The sequence below is a fragment of the Nyctibius grandis genome, chromosome 26 (genome assembly GCF_013368605.1).
Source record: "Nyctibius grandis isolate bNycGra1 chromosome 26, bNycGra1.pri, whole genome shotgun sequence".
NCBI classification, from domain to species: Eukaryota; Metazoa; Chordata; class Aves; order Nyctibiiformes; family Nyctibiidae; genus Nyctibius; species Nyctibius grandis.
Genome location: NC_090683.1, coordinates 756,731 through 777,730, shown reverse-complemented (window position 1 = coordinate 777,730; position 21,000 = coordinate 756,731). Strand labels below are relative to the sequence as shown.

Below are 21,000 nucleotides of genomic sequence, written 5' to 3'. Positions count from 1 at the left end.
ACTCCCTGAGGTGCGAGCAGAAGAAATGGGGAATGTACACAAGAGGGTCATTTGATCTCCCAGCACCGAGACTGTAATGGGAGCAAGAGCTTGTGAGCGTGTGTGTTTGCAGCTGCTGGATCCCAGAGATCACAAGCAGAAGCCCGGGGAAGTGGTAGAGAAGGTGAAGCAATTACTTGAGCTGTTCCTGCCTGTTTGTCCTTGTCTCCCGGTGTTGCACATGCGTGTTCTCAGTTGCAGGACAGAGGCCTCAGGCCCCGTGGTAGGGAAGGTCTCAGGGCCTCACGCTCACCTGCCACATCTCTGCTGTACCCATCAGTGACAGCAGCTACTCTTGGGACTGGACCCATCAGAGTCCTGGCAGAGAGCTGCAGCATACAGTGTTGCAGTATCCGTTCATGGGACTGCAGCACATTGCTTCAGCCTTCGAGACCCGAGTCACCAGCTCTGCAGACCCCTTCAGGAACCAGCTGTCACTGGAAGTGCTCTCACCATCAGCTGCAGACATGGCCACCTATTTCTGCAGCACCAGAGAGCTGGAAAAGGGCACAGTGCTTGAAACACAGGCAGGGCTGGGGTAGAACTGGACGTGGAGGGTTTAATTCCATCCTGTGTTTTTGTGGTTGGCTTCAAGGCAAGTCTCTTGCCAGACTTATCAGGTCTAGTCTGGTATGGCTTTTCCCAGAAACAGGAACAGAAGTGCAGCAGCAGAGTGTCCCACAAGCACACACAAAACCACGAACATGTTGTTAACCTTTTTCCTTCCTTCTCAGTTTCCCCGAAAGGCAGAAAGCGACAGGGAAAGAGGTTTGCCTAAGAGCAAACACAGCGAGCACTGAAGAACCAAACTTTGGACATGGAAAGCCAGAGCTGAATTGAGTTTTGAAGCCTCATGTTGTTTAGCGAGCCCTGGAGTAGTGCAAGAGCAGGAGCTGAGCTGCAAAGCATCTTTTCCTCTGGACATGATGAATAGTTAAGATGGGTGACACTGCGTCAAGGCTAAGCAGGTGTCCCATGCTGTGGTCGTAGGGGGAGCTCTGGGTTCCTGCTGAGTAGGAAGAGCATGGAGAAAAGTGTGTTCCTGCTCTGCTGAGCATCGCCAGCAGCCTGGTCTGTGCTGAGTCCTGTACACATAAATTTTAGGAGTTGAACTGTAAGTCTTGAACCTGCACATCTACCCCAAAGCTTCAGTGCTAAGCATATCTTGGATCTTGCCTGCCCAGAGCCCTGTAGGTCCTTTGATTCTTGGGGCATCTGGCAAGGCTTTGACAGGAAGAGGCAGCTGGAGAAGTGTCAGCATGAGGAGTGAGTGGAGAAGTAGGTTGTTGGGCCGGAGCGGAGGGAGCAGGCTATGGAACATGTCTCCTGAGGGGTGCCCTGTCCAAGCAGAGCTGAGCTCGGGGACTCTCATGTGGCAGCAGCACAGAAGCACTGGGACAGGGGCCCCCTGGCAGGACAACCTGCCACCCCCCAGGGCCAGCTCCAAGTTCCCAGCAGAAAGACCCCACTGACTATACATCTGTACCACCTACAGAGGTCAAGCAGATACTGATCCTGCACAGGGCTAGTACATCTCAATTATGCGAGCAGTAGTCACTGATCAGCTACATCTAGGAACCCTGCTTTGAACTCTATCAGGGTCCTCCTAAGCGTTAGGCGGGGGTAGGGCTGTGCGCACTGCTAAAATATAGAAGAATGAATTCCCTTGGTAATTCTATGCTGAGCGTCCTTGCTCCCTCCTTGGATGGCAAAGAACTGACATTCCATAGCCAAGTCTGAGCTTCAGTTTTCCCCTTTGCCCTGGCACATGTCACCTGCCAAACCGTGAATGTGCCTGTGAGTCTTTTAGAGCACCACAGGAAGGTTGAGGTTGGAAAGCATCTCAGGAGGTCATCTTGTCCAAGAACCCTGCTCAAGCCAGGCCGCCTAGAGCCAGTTACCCAGGACCATCTCCAGACAGCTTGTGAATACCTCCAAGCATAGAGACTCCACAGCCTCTCTGGGGCAACCTGTGCCTGTGCTTGGTCACCCTAAGAATGAAAAAGTGTTTCCTGATGTTCAGAAGGATCCCTCAGTGTTTCACTTTAATTGCATTGCCTCTTGACTTGTCAGGAAGGGGTCAGGAAGGCCAAGGCCCAGCTGGAGCTGAACTTGGCAAGGGGCACAAAGAATAGTAAGAGCAACTTCTGTAGGTATGTCAGCCAGAAAAGGAAGGTCAAGGAAAGTGTATGCCCCGAAGGAACTCCCCTGGCAAACTGGTAACAACGGAGGAGGGGAAGGCTGAGGTACTCAACAACTTCTTTGCCTCAGTCTTCACTGACAATCTCTCTTCCCACAGCTTTCAAGTGGATAGACATCAAGGCAGGGACTGAGGGAGCAAAGTCTCTCCCCCTGTAAGGTAAGATCAGTTACAAGAGCACCTGAGGAACATGAACATACATAAGTCTATGGGACCTGATGCAATGCATCCCAGAGTCCTGAGGGAAACTGGCTGATGTAGTTGCCAAGGCACTGTCCATGATATTTGAAAAGTCATCGCAGTCAGGTGAAGTCCCTGGTGACTGGAAAAAAGGGAAATATTGCACCCGTTTTAAAAAAGGGTAGAAAGGAGGACCGAGGGAACCACTGATGTGTCCGCCTCACCTCTGTACCTGGGAATATTATGGAACAGATCTTTTCAGAATCCATGTTCCAGCACATGGAGGACAGGGAGGTGATTCGAGACAGCCATCATGGCTTCACCAAGGGCAAGTCTTGCCTGACCAACCTAGTGTCCTTCTATGATGGAGTGACTACATCAGTGGACAAGGGAAGAGCTACAGATGTCATCTGTCTGGAATTCTGTAAGGCCTTTGACACGGTCCCACAACATCCTTCTCTGTAAATTGGAGAGCTATGGATTTGATGGATAGACTATTCATTGGATAAGGAACTGGCTGGATGGTCACATCCCGAGAGTAGTGGTTGATGGCTCAATGTCTGGATGGAGATCAGTGACAAGTAGTGTCCTTCAGGGGTCCGTATTGGACCAGTACTGTTTAATATCTTCATCAGTGACATAGACAGTGGGATCGAGTGCACCCTCATTGAATCTGCAGATGTCAGCAAGCTGAGTGGTGTGGTTGACACACCTGAGGAACAGGATGCCATCCAGAGGGACCTGGAGAAGCCTGAGAAGTTTACCTATGCTTACTTCAGGACATTCTACAAGGCCAAGTGTAAGGTCCTGCACCTGGGTTGGGGCAACTCCTGGTATCAATACAGGCTGGGGGATGAAGGGATTGAGAGCAGCCCTGCAGAGAAGGACTTGGGGGTACTGGTAGATGAAAAGCTGGACATGAGCCGGCAATGTGCGCTTGCAGCCCAGAAACCCAACCTGGTCTGCGTCCAAAGAACCATAGCCAGCAGGTTGAGGGAAGAGATTGTGCCCCTCTACTGCACTCTGGTGAGATCTCACCTGGAGTCCTGTGTCCAGCTCTGGAGTCCTCAGGACAGGAAAGACACAGGCCTGCTTGAGCAGGTGCAGAGTGCCACAAAATTCATCAGAGGGATGGAACATCTCTTCTATAAGGAAAGGCTGAGAGAGTTGGTGGTGTTTATCCTGGAAAAGAGAAAGCTCTGGGGAGACCTTATTGCGGCCGTTCAATATATAAAAGGAGCTTACATGAAAGATGGGGACAGACTTTCTAATAGGGCCTGTAGCAACAGGACAGGGGGTAATTGTTGTAAGTAAAAGAGAGTAATTCAGACTAGAGAGATGGAAGAAATTTTTTACAATGAGGGTGGTGAAACACTGGAACAGGTTGCCCAGAGACATTGTAGATGTCTTGTTTCTGGAAACGTTTAAGATCAGGCTGGACAGGGCTCTGAGCAAGCTGATCTAGTTGAAGATGCCCCAGCTCATTGCAAGAGGGTTGGACTAGACGACCTTTAAATATTCCTTCCAACTCAAATGATTATATGGTTCTAAAATTCTACATGTTTCTATACATTGATGAGACAATCCCTGTGAGCCTTTTCTTCTGCATGGGAAACAGTTACAGTTCCCTCAGCCTTTCCTCATGTAAGAACTGCTCCATCCCATAATCATCTTTGTGGCCCTTCACTGGCCTCTGTGCAATATATCCATCTCTGTCTTGTCCTGGGGAGCCAAGAAGTGAAGCCACTCCACCAGGTGTGACCTCACCAGTGCTGAGCAGAGGGGAAGGATCACCTCCCTGACCTGCTGGCAACACTGCTCCTGGGGCAGCCCAGATACCATTAGCCCTCTTTGCTGCAACACTACATTGCTGGCTCATGGTCAGGTTGTTGTCCATCAGAGATCTCGGGTGCTTTCCTCGGAAGGTGATTTGCATCTGAGTGGCCCCCAGCCTGCCCTGGTGCCTGGGGTTGTTCCTCCCCAGCTGCAGGACTTTGCTCTTGCCCTTGTTGGACTGCATGAGGTTCGTGTCAGCGCACTTCTGCAGGCTGTCGAGGTCCCTCTGGATGGCAGCACAGCCCTCTGTGTGTCTTGGTGCCCGCGGGCAGGGGCCGGGAGTGAGGGCAGGGCGGGCTGGGGGAAGTGTGTCCCATAGATGTTCAGGGTTGCTCCCAGAGAGTCATGTAGTGACAGCACACAGTTTCATTCTGACAGGGACGTGATACCTTTTCCTGTCCCCAAATAAGTTCTCCCCCTTCCGTTTGCCTTCTTCCCATGTCTCACGCCAATCCTCACTCCTCTCACACTCCAAAACTGCTTCAACTTTAGAAACAAGTTTTGCTGTTTGCATCATTTCCCTGTAGGGCAGTTACCCAGTCATGGCCCAACTGGTGAGGTGTGTGAATAGCCCTCCTGTGCTTTTGGGCATGGCTCAGGTCAACTCAGTCCAGCCCAAGAGTTTTGCTCCCTGGGGACTGAGAAGAGGATATGGGGAAAGTGCAGAGGGTCATTTGGGAGCACACTGGAGAAAGGCTGTCTGTGCTTCTCTCCCAGCTCTGAGACTGTAATGGGAGCAACAGCTTGTGAGCATGTGTGTTTGCAGCTGCGGGATCCCAGAGATCACAAGCAGAAGCCCAGCAACATGGTGGAGTAGATGAAGCAATGGCTTGAGCTGTTCCTGCCTGTTTGTCCTTATGTCCTGGGGTTGCAGGTACCCTTTGTCACATACAGCCAGAGGGCTCTGGCCCTGCGGTAGGGAAGGTCTCAGAGTCTCTCACGCTCACCTGCCACATCTCTGCTGTACCCATCAGTGACAGCAGCTACACTTGGGACTGGATCCATCAGACTCCTGGCAGAGAGCTGCAGCATACAGTGTTGCAGTATCCTTTCATGGGACTGCAGCACATTCCTTCATCCTTCGAGACCCAAGTCACCAGCTCTGCAGACCCCTCGAGGAACCAGCTGTTGCTGGAAGTGCTCTCACCGTCAGCTGCAGACATGGCCACCTATTTCTGCAGCACCAGAGAGCTGGAAAAGGGCACAGTGCTTGAAACACAGGCAGGACTGGGGCAGAACTTGAAGGAGGGACTTTCATCCATCAAGGTCTTTTGTGCCTGGCTGCAAGATGGCTTCTCTGGAATAGTCTGGTCCGGCTTTTCCCAGAAACAGGCACAGAGGTGCTTCAGCAGCAGCAGCAGGGTCTCTCACAAGAACACATAAAACCTATGAACATGTTGTTAACCTTCTTCCTTCCTTCTCAGTCCCTACATAAGGCAGAAAGTGACAGAGAAAGAGTTTTGTTTAAGAAGCAGCTCAACAAGCACTGGAGAACTAAAATTTGAACATGGAAATCCAGAGTTGAATTGAGTTTTGAAACCTCAGTTTGTTTAGGGAGCCCCAGAGTAGTGCTACAGCAGGAGCTGAGTTTCAGACTGTCTTTTCCCCTGAACATGATGAATACTCTCTTTGCTTTGTGGTTAGTGTTGGCTCCATGTGCATGTATGCTCATGGCTGTACAGTGAGGGACAGCATGGATTTTTGTTGGGGCCCCCAACAAGGAGGATATGGAGGGTGCCCTGCACCAGAACATTCCAGCGCTCCATGTTTTTTGGGGGCCATAGGGAACCCAGTATGTCCTACCACGTAGGATCTAGCTAGCCCCAAGTGTCCCAGTGCACCTTAGGCCTCCTTGGCCCTGCATTCTCCTGCTTCTTTTCCCAGCCTCAAGCCTCCAGTTTCAATAGGTTCCTCTATGCTCTCCAAGTTTCTTTCCCATGCCTCTCCTCTGGATATCCACCCCAAGGGGCCATGTTGAAGCACCCATGTAAAGAGAGGGGAGGGGAAGGATTCAGACAGTCTGTGGAGGGGCAGCGTGGACGTCCACTGTGGAGTGGGCAATGCTCCCGAAAATGGTGGTACCTGTCAAGATGGTGACACTGTGTCAGGGCTCAGTAGGTGTCCCATCCTGTGGCTGCAAAGATCCTAGGGAGGGCTCTGGGTTTCTGCTGAGTAGGATGAGAACAGAGAAAGGAGTGTTCCTGCTTTGCTGAGCAGCCCCAACAGCCTGGTTCCTGCTGAGTCCTGTGCACATAAATTTTAGAGGGTGAGCTGTAACACTTGAACCTGCACATCTACCCCAAAGGTTCAGTGCTAAGCATATCCTGGATCTCACCTGCCCAGAGCCCTGTAGGTCCTTTGCTGCTTGGCGGGGCTGGGAGTCCCTTGCCAAGGAAGAAGCATCTGGAGAAGTGTCAACATGAGGGAGCAAGTGGAGGAGTAGGATGCTGGGCCAGAGTGGAGGGAGCAGGGTGAGGAGCACATCTGTCTAGAGGTGCCCTGTCCAAGTAGAGCTGGGCTCAGTGGGGTCCCATCCAGAAGCAGCAGCTCAGCAGCACCAAGGGATTTGGAGCCACTGGCTGGACAACCTGCCACCCCCAGGGCCAGCTCCAGAGTCCCAGCAGCACCCTGCAGTCCTTCCTCAGAGGAAGGCTGAGGGTGACTCTAGAGCAACACGTCTCCTTTTGCCCACCAGAGGTTTTCCTGCCAAATGAGCCCTCTGGTATTGCACCCTGCAGGGTGAGAGACACCTGGGAGTGCATCAACACCTTCAACTTCTCCTGCTCCTTCAGCCCTCACATCTTGCCTTCACTGTTGTCATACAGTGAGGGAGGGAGTAGGACTGAGTACAGTCACAGAGGCACAGACAGGTAGGATGCAGGCAGAGCTGTTCTGCAGGCAGAGAGAAGCTGGAGAGAGGTGAGACAGAGGGGGCCTGGCCATGTGGACTGCCATGTGCGTGGGGTTATTGCCCATTGCAGGTAAGTGAAAGGAAGGGGTGATGCTCCCCCAGTCCCCAGAACTGAGCATGCCCCTGTGCTCTGCAAGGCTCTGTGGAGCTGGGCTGACCGCTTGCAGCCTGACCTGCCCATGCCTCAACGTCTCCACCCATCCCTGTGGAGCACAATGGAAACAGCCTTACTCCTCTCCCAGCCGTGAGTCAGGTATCTATCTCCATCCAGCCTGCCTCCTCTGCAGTGTGGGGATATGCAGGGCACCTGCCTGCTGCACTCACATCTTGGGGCCTAATGCTTTGCACTTGGACCGGCATTCTGGTCATGGGGTAATGCATCTTGCAAAGAGCAGCTTGAGGATGGCAGTGTAGGGCCCAGTTGCCACTTGCCTGTGAGAGGTCCTTGTCCCTCCTCTCCTCATTCAGAGCAGTTTCAGGGAGATGAGAATGGGTTCCAGCTTGGCAAAGACAAAGGGATTTGTCCCCAATGGTGCAAAACCTTCCTGCTTCACATGGGAAAAATCAGATAAAGTTCCCTGTCAGACAGGGGAAAGGAGGGAGGGAAACATGGTGCCTCCCTCCTCATGAGCCCTGATTCCTGGTACCAGCTCTATTCCTCTGCCCATCTTGGTCAGATGGGTTCAAAGAGAATGATTTAGTCCTCCTGCTAATCCAGTGCCATTGCAATGCCCCCACCAACTTTACCCTGACCTTCACCGAATCTTGGAATGACCATGGCTTGTTCTCGCTTACTGCAGCAGACACTGGCCAGGTGGCTTTGGAACAACATGTCAGGGAACTGGCTGTGCGAGACGGAGATGGAGTCACCTTCCAGTGCAGCATGAGTGGAGACCGTATGAACAGATACTCCATGTTCTGTTACCGGCAGGGATGACGTGACACTCTGGACGGGAAGGTGGTGCCTACAGAGAAGGTTTCCAGGATGGCTTTAAGGGGTCAGTGGAGAGCTCCCAGAACAGATTCCCACTGCAGCTCTAGCCAGCAAAGCAAGGGAATGAAGCAGGGTATTGCTGTGGTTCTGGGCTCACCCTGGAGCAGCTCTGCAGCAGGGTGGACCGAAAACCGACTGATAGGGAATACAGACTTCTCGGCATTTCTTTCTAGCAGCTGCTAACCAGAGGTTGGTGTCATGCAATGGCAGGTGCAGGAAACAGACCTTTGGCATGCTTGCAGTAAAGGGTGGCGAAGGGAGGTGCGGTTGAATGACTGAGAGCATTTATGATCCAATAGGAGCTTTCACACCTGCGCAAGGTGTGCTCTGGTGGAGTCACACAGGCAGCAGGTGGAGGAGCTGCAGAAGGAAGTTAGCAGGCTGTGTTGAATTATGGTGGGTGAACAGGAAATAGAGTATTATTTGAGACTTTGGAAGATGAAATACTAGACCCCCATGGCACTGACATCCAAGGACTCCAGTGTGAACTTGAGTTGACAGACTGTGACCTGTGGATGAGTTCATGCAGGAGCAGGCCACCCTGAAGCATCTGTGGCTGTCGATAAGTCCATGCCAGAACATTTCTCTTTCCTTGTAAGAGAGCCACTCCAGTCCTCTGATCATCTTTGTAGCCCTCCGCTGGACTGTCTCCAGTAGTTCCTTGGCTTTCTTGAGCTGGAGGGCTCAGAACTGCACACAGAACTCCAGATGTGGCCCCACTAGGGCAGTGTAGAGGGGAAGGATAACTTCCCTTGACCTGCTGGCCACAGTCTTCCTAATGCACCCAGGATACCATTGGCCTTCATGGCCACAAGGGCATATTGTTGGCTCATGGTGAACTTCTTGTCCACCAGAACTCCCAGGTCTTTCTCCACAGAGCTGCTTTCCAGCAAGTCAGCCCCCAGCCTGTACTGGTAAATGGTGTTATTCCTCCTAGGTGCAGGACCCTAAACTTGTCTTTGTTGAACTTCATTAGGTTCCTCTCTTCCCAGCTCTCTAGCCTGTCCAGGTCTCGCTGGAGCAGATATATCTTTGAAGGCATTGTGGCCCATGGAGAAGGCCATGCTGGAACAGGTGCACCTCAAAGTAACTGTGGCTGTGGATAAGCCTATGCTGCAGCAGATATACCCCTGAAGAGGCCGTGGCTTGTAGATAAGGCTCCACTTGGAGCAGGTACACCCCTAAGGGACTGCAGTCTGTCGGTAAGTCCAAGCCAGAGCAGGGGCAAGGGGAGGAGTTCATCACAATGTCAAACCCTGTGGTCTGGTCCAAAAGGACCAGGGGTGGAGATTGTAATGGAAATACCTTTAATTTGTTGTAACACATTAATTGAGTTGAATGTTATAGGAATTACTGTAGCAGGAACCATCTGAACCAATGGAGGACAAGCTTTACAAGAAGCAGTGCAAGTGCAGCAGTGACCCAACCTGAGCTGGCTTTGGTGCCAAATAACTCCATGCAACACACCACCTCTCCTGTCCTGAGTGACCACCATAACAGATGGAGTCTAAAGTAATGGACTAAATTAACTCAATGGGCATTTTGTGGTCATTTGTGGACATTTCATGGACATTTTAAAGGGGTGGTCCATAGGCTAAGGTAATGTTATCTGTGTATTATATCAAAGGATGGTAAGGTTAGTGGTGGTTAATGGGGTTGTATTGGCTTCTGTGGGACCTGAGCATGACGTAAGTGGTATGGAATAAGGAGTGGAGAATGAGCTGGTTTTGGCTGGGATAGGGTTAATTTTCTTTGTAGTAGCTAGTATGGGGCTATGTTTTGGATTTGTGCTGGAAACAATGTTGATAATAGAGGGATGTTTTAGTTATTGCTTCGCAGTGCTTACACAGTGTCAAGGCCTTTTCTGCTTCTCACACCACCCCACCACTGAGTAAGCTGGGGGTGCCCAAGAAGCTGGGAGGAGACACAGCTAGGACAGCTGGCCTCAACTGATGAAAGGGGTATTCTATACCATATGACATTATGCTCAGCAGCAAAAAGCTGGGGGAAAAAGGAAGTGGAGGACATTTGGAGTTATGGCATTTTGTCTTCCCAAGTAACCATTACATGTGATGGAGCCCTGCTTTCCTGAAGATGGCTGAACACTTGCCTGCTGATGGGAAGTAGTGAATGAATTCCTTATTTTGCTCTGCTTGTGTGTGTGGTTTTTGCTTTACCTCTTAAACTGTCTTTACCTCAACCCATGAGTTTTCTCACTTCTACCCTTGCGATTCTATCCCCTATCCCTGAGTGAGCGGCTGTGTGGTGCTTAGCTGCTGGCTGGGTTTAAACCACGATAGCTTTGCCTGACATCATGCAGTACGGAATACTACTTTTCCCAGTTGTAGTCGACTGTGTAGTTGGTGGGGCAATATGAGAAACAGAGAAGGCCTTGATGCTGTATAAGCACTGTTCATCAATAGCTAAAACATAGTTTTGGTCACAAAACATAGCAGATGGCCATACAGGCTGCTATGAAGAAAGTTAGCTCCATACCCTACACCTACTCTAGTTGATGATGCTTGGAGCAGGAGGGTTAAAACAGACCTTTTCCAGAAGTCCATAAGCTTCAACTCTTCTACCATCCTGTGAGCAAAACTGACTCCTCTCGTGCTCCCCTTTCTAACGTTCTTTCTGGGGAGCCTGAAAGGACAACATCAGGCCTGATGGCCAACCAGAGCTTTTAAGAGGTAGCTTTGGGGTCTGGAGATGCTTTGGGAGTAGTCTTGCATCCTTGGGTTTCTGATTCTAGAGGACCTCTGGTCTTTCCTCCTGATCTCATGCACTGCCAACATGCCGCCATGTATCCCCTGCCATCCTCCAGCAGTGGCCTTTGGGTCGCTGTGAGTGGGAAAGGGAGAGCCTCTACCAGTCATTTACTGATTTAATTCCTTCCCCTCTCCTCCACTGTCTCCAGGAACCCTGGCTCCAGCAACAAGCTGTGGCCAGCAGTAGGCCTCTCAGGCTCCAAGAAGTCAACAGGTCAAATGGGAATGAGTTCCACATCCTTCCAAAGCCATGCTCTTTGTTTGTGTAAGTAGTTGTGCAATCTCATCGCATAAGAATGTACCTGTGTCTGAAATTTACAGAAGAATACGTCATAAGACCTAATAAAGGACCATGCACCATAAATACAGCAGATCCCAAAAATACAGCAACCAACCGTGCTGAATAGCTTTCCTGTTCCTCTGTGTGCTGCGTTTTTACCCACCCATATTACAAACTTCGGGCGTTATCAGTCCTGGAGGCAGACACTGTCTGCAAACATGCAGTTAGTTTCAGAAAGTGCAGTTACTTAGAGGAGACTTAGCTGAAAGCAAAAATCACTGAAAGGAAAATCGGCCTGGTTTAGGCCAAACCAGGACAGGAGCCTAGAACTGGAGTCAGTGCTCTAGTTGTGGCCTCGCTGGTGCTGAGTAGAGGGGAAGGATTATTCCTTTGACCAGCTGACAACACTCCTCCTAATGGAGCCCGGGAAACCATTAGTCTTCTCTTCCACAAAGGCACATGCCGGCTAACTCCATGTCCACCAGAACCCTCAGGCTGTTTCCTGAACTGTTGCTTCCCAGCCAGAAATCCTCCAGCCTATATTGGTGTGTGGAATTTTTCCTCCTGAGGTGTAGGTCTCTGCATTAGAAAGCAAAGCCACTTTCCAGCCAGTCTGCCTTCCTTTATCCCATAGTCAAGTTCTGAGTTGTTTGTTTCTTTTTGTGTGCTTCTCTGCCACCTCTGAGACTGTAATGGGAGCAATAGCTTGTGAGCATGTGTGTTTGCAGCTGCTGGATCCCAGAGATCACAAGCAGAAGCCCGGGGAAGTGGTAGAGAAGGTGAAGCAATTACTTGAGCTGTTCCTGCCTGTTTGTCCTTTTCTCCCAGTGTTGCATGTGCCCGTTCTCAGTTGCAGGACAGAGGCCTCAGGCCCCGTGGTAGGGAAGGTCTCAGAGTCTCACGCTCACCTGCCACATCTCTGCTGTACCCATCAGTGACAGCAGCTACGCTTGGGACTGGATCCATCAGACTCCCAGCAGAGAGCTGCAGCATACGGTATTGCAGTATCCTTTCATGGGACTGCAGCACATTGCTTCATCGTTCGAGACCCGAGTCACCAGCTCTGCAGACCCCTCCAGGAACCAGCTGATTGACTGAAATGACACTAATCATTGTGAATAAACACACATGTTCTTATTCTGAGGACTGAGCATTCATTTCTGTATTTGGAAGTGTAGATTTTCATGGAAGTGTATTTGCATATATGTCTCCATATGAAAAATGCATCCGTATGCTTGTGTGCATGCATACATTGCACAAGAGCTAGAGATACATGGGAGGTCAGTTATCCCCCAACTCTGCCCTGATTACCACATTTGGCTCTATGGCATAATCACTGCAGTGAATTAATCTAAGAGCCATTCAACAGCAGACTGCCTGTCAGACCAATGTTAGCTGTCTTGCAAAGACTGTAAGTACAAAGCAAATGCTACTTTATTTCTACTGTCACAACCCTCCTTTCTTGCAGGTTTCAGCAGCTCAGGAACTTCCCCAAGCAGATATTACAGATCTCTTTTTAAACCACTACTTTTAACTGTTCTCTCCATAGTGAAAGTTGTGACTTACTGTTTGGTCTTAAATACCTAGTTTCCTAAGATCAGCTATAGTGTCTCCAGGGAATCCATGACCAGTAACATTTCTGTCTTCGTAGAAGGGTTGAATGGGATGGTTCTGGCCACTGAAGAACACAATGCCCACCACATCTTTTAAGAGAAAAGTCACCTTCTTGACAGATGTATCCCAGCACCACCTCTCCTTGCCAATAAAAGCCATGGACACAGCCTCTTATAAATGTGTGATGAAATCAGGTGGATATGCTAGAAGCTAGGCTCAGAGTAAGCTGTTCCCACAAAAAAGGAAATTGTGTTAAAGTACAAATGGAGATTTTTCAGGGATGAAGAAAAATTATACTGGAAGGGCTAGGATAGTTTCCTCTGGAAAGACACAGTGTAGACCATTCAGCAAGGGCTGAAGGAATTCAACCAACCATGCATGCACAGACCACCTGCTAGTTCCCCTCTAAAATGTATCTTCATCTGCCTAGGACACTTTTCTAGAGGAAACTGGGACGCCCTCTCCTCTGGTTTCCTCTGAAACAGACCTCAAGGAGAGGTCTGCAGTATCACCTCGTGGAACACAGAGAAGTCTAAACGTGCTCTCTAATATCTCACTGGCAGTATTGGAGCGCCTCCTGCAATTTTTTGGAGGGAATGCACTAAGACAGAGAAGAAAAACAAAAGACAGAACTCAACTTTTAAACGGAACAAATCCAAGCGTGTGGCTTGCGGGAGGCTGTGAAGACAGGTGTGTTTCTGTGGCCAGCCAAATGGAAAAAAAAGCCTGTTTAACTGCATCTGAGATCTGGGTGACAAGCAGGGTGCGGTCTCACTGCTCTGGGAAGACGTGGCAGCAAGCGAAGGGTGTGGGAGAGGCACCTGCATGTACCCAGGCCTGTGGCAGAAGGTATTTAGAGCTTGTTCTCTTTGTCCTGCCAACAGTTCAAGAGACTGAAAGTCATCCGCCGACTTGACAACTTTCCTGGAGGAGTGAGGCAATAAGGAGGAGAAAACAATTTGACACGATAAAGGGAACAGCAGATGAACATGCCTATGTTAACAATGGAAAATAAAGCAGCACTGGTATTAAAAATGGTGATGAAAAATGAGAAATACACCTTTGTACTTGGTAACAACAATAATGCAAATAAACGTATTGAGTAATACAGCATGGAACAAGGCAGAGTTGTTTACAGGATGAAACGATACTTTTGTGTCTTAGAAATGAATTTGAGGATTCAGAAACTGTTCCACAATTCCAGGTAATCATTAATCAAAATCATTACAGTAAGATAAAAATCAAATTAAAAGCCAACTTTAGTCAACCATAACTAAATGTTCCTCACCTTCAGCTAAAAGCACATATAAATAAATCAAAAGTCCAAAGCATAGCCAACTCGATGGTCAAATAATCTAGTACACAAGATCAAAGAAACTGAGAAAAAAAAATGGTGCAAATAATTAGAAAAAAATGCCAAGACCCTTATAAAAATTGCATTCAAACAAGAAATATTAAAAAATCAAATACCTGAGTAAATAAGCAACTTAAGCACATCAAGACAAACAGAGTCCATTAAACACCATCAGCTAAACAAAAATAATTTTTGAACAATTCATAAACATGGACTCATTTTCTATTTGACATGAAAATAGGCTTTGAGAACATAAATACTTGAAGGTCCAGAAAGAGTTAGAAAATGTAGAATGGAACTAAACTGAAAATTAATGAGACTGGGCAGCTGGTCCCCAGATATTCTTTAAAATATTTCACCCTAACTCTCTTGATGTTTGTTAAAAGACAAACCTGTAATGGGTACTTTAATTGAGAACAGCTCTAACAACTCAAAAGGAACAATATTGCTTTTTGACAACTATAGGCAATATTTTAGTGAGAGATTAATAATACCTTATCTGCCAAAAATCCAATGTGATAATATTGTTTTTAGTGTATAGCAACCTCTCTGGAACAGTATTAGATTGTTCAGAAGTAGAACAGTATAGAGGAAGAGGAAAATAGAATCCAGCTATTCAAAGGACATGAAAGAGGAAACGTCATCTGGCACTGAAAAAAACCAGATGTTTTTGTAGAACTGTCTACCACTGTGGGAACTACGTACCACAGTGACTGAGAAAGACTGAACCACCGTGCACAAATTGTCTCGCTCACTAACTTCTCTTGAAGGTGGAAACATGGTGCCCTGCATAGTCCCTTTTTCCTCAGACAACTCTATGCACACACTCAAATTCGATTCCCAGAATGACTCAGACAGAAGGAAGATCTCTCTATGCAAGGCCACTTTCCCCAACATTCAACATCAGATCTTGGATCTTGCAAGGGATGTCATTTTAGACATCTGACCATCATCTCAAGTTGAGCAAGTGGGGATTAACTGACTGTATTTTAGATATTTCTGTTTAAGCTTAGCATTATGTTCTTCTCTTTGTCTCAGAGCACAGAGGAGGTAAGATTTGTTCACACTTTATTGGTAAGAACAAAGTTCTTTTTAGCTTCATATCCAACAGTGGCCAGCAGCAGATGCATGAAGAACAGGAGCAGGAGACTAGAAAGGATACTTCCCACTAGTAATCTCCCAGTTACTAGACATTAGAACAAGGACTTTGTATCACATATGGTTCCTTTGGATTCACCTGGGAATTCTGAAGGTTGGACTTACCTGTAAAGACTGAGTCAAAGAAGGCACCAAGTGCCTCAGCTTTTTCAGGATCTTTGGTCTCCAGATCCCCTACCCCAGTCACTAGTGGGCCCACATTTTCCCTGGTCCTTCTTTGGCTGATAATGTACCTCTAGAACCCTTTTTGTTGCGCTTCAGGTCTCTTGCCAGATTAAATTCCAGATGCACTTTGACTTCCCTAACCCAATCCTTTCATGATTGGACAGGGTCTCTATAACGCTCCCAGATCATCTTCCCCTGCTTCCACCTCTTGCACATTTCCTTTTTATTTATGAGTTTATTCAAGAGCCACTTGTTCATCATTTTGGCCTCCTGCCACCTTTGCTTAACTTACTGCTTTGTCAAGATGAACCATTCTTGAGCTTGAAGGAGGTGATCTCTGAAAATCAAGCAGCTCTCCTAGACTCCTCCTCTGTCCAGGACCATAACCCATGGGATTCTTCCAAGCAGATCCCTGAAGAGCCTAAATTCTTCTCTCCTGAAATCCAAGGCTGCAGTCCTGCTCTTTGCATTGCTCCCTCCTCTCTGAATCCTGAGCTCAAACACTGCATCACCACTGAAGCCAAGGCTGCCCATGACGTTCACATCCACCACCAATGCTTCCTCATTTGCTAGTAGGAGGTCCAGATCCTCAACCACTTGTGTCAGGAAGTTTTCATCAGTACACTCCAGAAAACTGCCTGAATGCTTGTGCCCTGCTGTGCTGTCCCACCGGCAGACATTTGGCATGGTTCATGCCTGGTTTCATGAGGACCAGAGCTAGAGGACATTAGGCTTCTTCCAGTTGTCTGAAGAAGGCCTTATCTACTTCTTCTTTGTGATCAGGTGATCTCTAGTAGTCACCCACCACAATGTCACCCATGCTGATCCACCCTCTAATGCTGACCCATGCACTGGCTCACTGTACATCCCAAAGCAGAGCTCCATGCATTCCAGCTGCTCTCTGACAGAAAGTGCTATTGCCCCTCCTCACTTTCCCAGCCTGTCTTTCCTAAGCAGCCTGGCTCCATCCACTACAGTACTTATTTAAACTACTTCACTGCACGTCCATGTTCCCATAGCTTTGCAACCAGGCCGTGGAGGAAAAAATGGGCCATGCTGGAGAAGAGCCCAGGCAATGTGCACTAACCTGCACTTCACCATGCATTTCAGTTCTTGGGTCATGTGAGCTACCCCACCACATCTCTCTGTTGTGGATGAGATCACAGCCCTGCAACTACTAGCAAAGCTATGATTTCTCTTGTTCCCCATATTCCATGTGTTTGTGCACATGCACTTTAAAGAGTCACCCAGTCGTGCTGATTTCCCAGAAACCATATAAAGGCTTTCTTTTTCCCATAGGTTCATCTTTATTTATGTACACACACTTGAAGCTCACTGCTTTCAGGCCCCCTTTTTTTCTTACTATGAGGTCTGCCTGTTCATATCATTCCTCATATATCTTGTACCAATCCTTCCCACCACTTTCTCACTTGATTATTGATCATCCGCTTTCTCTCCTGTTGTTCCTAGGTCAAAGCTCTTCTTATCAGGTCAGCCAGCCTATTGGCAAAAATGTTTTTGTCCCATTTAGTCAGGTGGATCCTATCTTTTCCAAACAGTTCTCAATCCTCAAAAAGAGTCCCGTGGTCACAGAAACCAAGTCCCTTTTGCCAATGCCAGGTGTGCAACCAACTGTGATCAGCGGGATCCATCCACTCGTCCTTCTCACTGCCCTCCTCCTCACCAGCAGGATCAGAGAAACCCACTTGGGCCCATATGCCCTTGACAATCACCCCCAGAGTCTGCTTGCTACTTTCCAGGACTCCCCTGGCAGTATCATTGATACTCACATGGAAGAGCAAGCAGGGGTTAGTAGTCTGTAGGTGTAATAAGTTTTGCAAATCTTTTAACAATGTCCCCAATCCAAGTCCTTGGCAAGGAGTAAACCTACCTAGACAGGTCCAGCTGTCAGAGGGGGCTTCTGTTCCCTGCAGCAGGGAGCCGTCCACTACTAACACTCACCACTTTTGCTATTGTTCCTATGTGTCTCATCGTCAATGGTCTCAGACATCTTGTTTGACAGAGCTTCCAGCCCCTGGTTTGCTATGACAGCACTGAATCTATTCTGTAGTTGCAAATCTTCAGGTGAAGTAGGAGCCTTCCTCTTGGTGTCAGAAGTCACAAGCCCTCAGCATTCATCATCATGGGAATCTCCATTTCCCTTCTTGATGGGCACAGACTCAACCTGCCTTTCCTTTGTTATGAAAGAGAGGAGTGGGCTTTAGAAGTTGCAGGGTCTCAGAGATTGAGTCCATCTCTTGCCATCAAGGTCCAGATAGCGCTAATGATGCAGAAATTGATCATCATGAAGGATTTGATCAATCTGCAACAATTCCTTTACTCTTTAATAGCCACTTCCATGGGTACTGTGCCTCTGCCTAAGAAAGAACAATCATTTTGCCTACTTTCTCATCTTACCTAAAACAGTGTAAAGACTTCCTAAGGCACCAAATGACCCCCAGGCACTGACTCTAAGAGCCCAGATCAGGCACATTCCTCATTCTCCTGAGCATTGAAACCAAATTCAAGGTGGAAAAGTAGACAGCTTCCTGTAGCACAGAAGGATTTTCACAAATGTTTTCAAATAGCACTAAAAGCACTGATTTGTTTTTTTTTCCCAGCTTTCTATCCAGCTTAACTCCATGAGACTTTTCAGAGTTGTCATGTAATCCCAAAGTTTTGACCTATAATTCAACATTTTTGGTCTTATTTTAGATCATTCTTTGAAAGCCTTATCATGTTTCTTCATGTGGTATGTTGGGACAGAAACCACTTGAGAAGTCATGTGACTGCCTGTATAATCCAAAAGTCTGTGTAGTGAAAAGGAAGAGACAGTTTTTGTAATGGACTATATCACTGTGTTGGGGGACTGGAGTACCACAATGATAGAAACAACATAGGGCCCTGTACAAAAACCCAAAGATAGAAAAAAGGCAGTATATTTTGGAGAAGAAAGGATATGGGTGACTGAAATGATTAAGGAGAAAAATGCAACATTCTTTTCATATTTCTATTTATCCTGGAAATATAGAGATCACAGGGTTTCTAAAAGATGGAAGAAAGGGAAAACCTGGAAATTCTATATTCAATCAAGCTATATGAAATCATTGAACTATTAAATTATTGTTTTTTCCCTTTCCAGTTTTGGAAGAAAACGTGGCTCTGGATACCCTCATGGGATTGCACACATGGATAATTAGGACAAATATCTGGCTTTTAATCTCCTCTTTCTACAACGCTTTTGAATACTATGAGGAAAGAGTTCTTTATTGGACTAAGTATTAGCAGTGTGAGGACAGATAAGCTTATATTTGGAAGTGGGACCACTCTCACAGTTGAACCAAGTAAGTACCATTATTTTACTTCTAAAAATTATGTTAAAATTAAGGACAAAGGAATCTAATGGTTTGGGTTCACTGTAAGAATTTTCTGCTGCAATAATCCCTAGAGTGCACTCTCTCCAGTCAGAGTTTCAAGCTGAATCCTCGGGTTGTATCTGCTTAGGAAGGCTGTAGAGGAACAACTGGGCTACTTCTTTATATCGGTGTTGCTCCATGATCCCCAAACACCTGCTGTGCACTACTTGACTTTAGCATCTTATAATTTATTCCCAGTCTGGATAGCACTCTGGCCCAAATTTACTGTGATCCTCCAGTGGATTTTCTCTGCCTCATTTTGAACAGGAATACACAGCTCAGTGAAGAGCTGACAGTGGAGAGAAGTTTTGAGACAGATCTTTAGCCCTCTGGTATGAGAAGTTATTTTTTGACACTAGCACCACACTCACAGTGTCACCAGTTAAGTAATTACACTGGCATGGAGACAGAGGAGGAAGGAGGTTAAATATCCTTGGGATTTAATTTTCACAGCTGCCTCATATCCAAGACCACTTTGAATGAATCAAAATTTGCTACCAAGTTGCCTAGGCTTTGAAAATGCAGATGTGGTGAGTAGGGATTATAACAAGCCTTAGTTCTTCCTATCTTTACTTGGAATTTCATGATGTACAAAAAAGGTGGATGTCACCCCAAGTTTTTCTGTGGGAGTGTGAATGTTGGGGCAGCAGGGAAGTTTGTTAGGTTGATCTTTGTTATCGTAAACGTCCAGGTGCATACCTTCAGACTTGTTATGATGCTTTTGGAGATCTGCATATCTTTAAAGTGCTACGAAAATATCCCATGTAATTTTACATACCTAAAACATCCTGCTCTCATTCCAAAAGGGCATGAGGCTGCCCTAGGTGCTGCCTAATACTGTTCAGGTCTGTAGGATATCTTGCATGCAAATAAATGTCTGTTTTGGAACAATTTAAGTCCACCCCCAATTCCAAAGAGACAAAGGGATATCATTCTGAAGAAAGATCTGTTCTTTCCAATCAGCGAATCCTCAGTTGTAAATGTAGCACCAGAGGAAACTGCCAGATTCCATTATTTCAACATCAGTCAACACTGATTTGAAGATATTTGTCAAAAAAAAAAAGAGGTAAAATATCCCATAGCGAATACTAGAACTTGGCAAGAAAAAACAAGCAACAAAACACAGTCTAAGAGCTGGCAGGTGGAAGACTGAGCAATGGTATTGCCATTTCAAACATTTACAGAAATCGTAGTATGATACTCTTGTTTCTCATATAAAGTGTCTTATGTTTTTTTAAAAAAGTTTAGCATGTTGTTTCTTCTGCTGACAAGAAAATATTTGTTTCTAATGCTGATTGGAAAGGTACATGTGGCTCATTGACTGCAATAAGGTATTATTGGTTTAAGGAAAATTTTACATTACATTACTCAAATTTCTAAAACTTGTTCACTGGGTTTCTCACAATTTGGGTTAGAAAACAATTCATTTGGCAAAAGAAAGGTATTAGCCTTGTCTTCTTCTCTGCCCTGAAACACTTTAAATCATTCTTTTTCTGTTTTTCCTGCCTGTCTATCCTCTCTGACATCCTGATGCAAAACTACATGAAACTTCAGCTGAGTGAAGCTTCCATGTTGTTCAATGATTTCTCTTCTTCTAGCTAAGGATAAGATGATATTTTCAAAGATGCACAAAGGCTTTAGGACTATGTTTGACAGTAAAAGATAAGAGGCCTTCAGCATCCAAGTCACTTAGTGTCTGTTGAAATACTTGATAAGTTGAAGCCAAAAGTTTCAGAATTTGCACAACCTGACCCTTTTGTTGCGAAATTTGGATTTCTTTGGGAGAAACTAATATGCATTTTAAGATGCTTAGAACAGATGTACTTTACTACCTGAATCTTTTGAGAATCCTCAAACACAAAATGGTGTCGAAAACATGCATTAGTAGTTACTATAGGATATTTAAGGTATATTCTCCTCTTGAGGGCTCAGTTAAGGACAGATAAGTTTTTTGTTTTGGTTTGTTGGCATTTTTTTCTAGATAAAACTTTCATTAAGAAAACTAAGCCCCATAACATTATGGAATATATAGCTCTTCCCAAGACTTTGTAAGATTAAAGCAAAAAAGAAGTACAACTTTGTGTG

The 21,000-nt window shown here is 46.8% G+C and overlaps 2 protein-coding genes across 2 annotated transcripts in view; both read left to right on the top strand.

Annotated features, from left to right (window-relative positions):
* The window catches only part of LOC137673632 (M1-specific T cell receptor alpha chain-like), a 242,080-nt gene that overhangs the window by 131,879 nt on the left and 89,201 nt on the right, over positions 1 to 21,000 (top strand). The window lies entirely within an intron of this gene.
* LOC137673631 (Ig heavy chain Mem5-like) overlaps positions 1 to 21,000 on the top strand; it is a 28,023-nt gene that overhangs the window by 1,284 nt on the left and 5,739 nt on the right. The gene's annotated exons all lie outside the window — the stretch shown is intronic.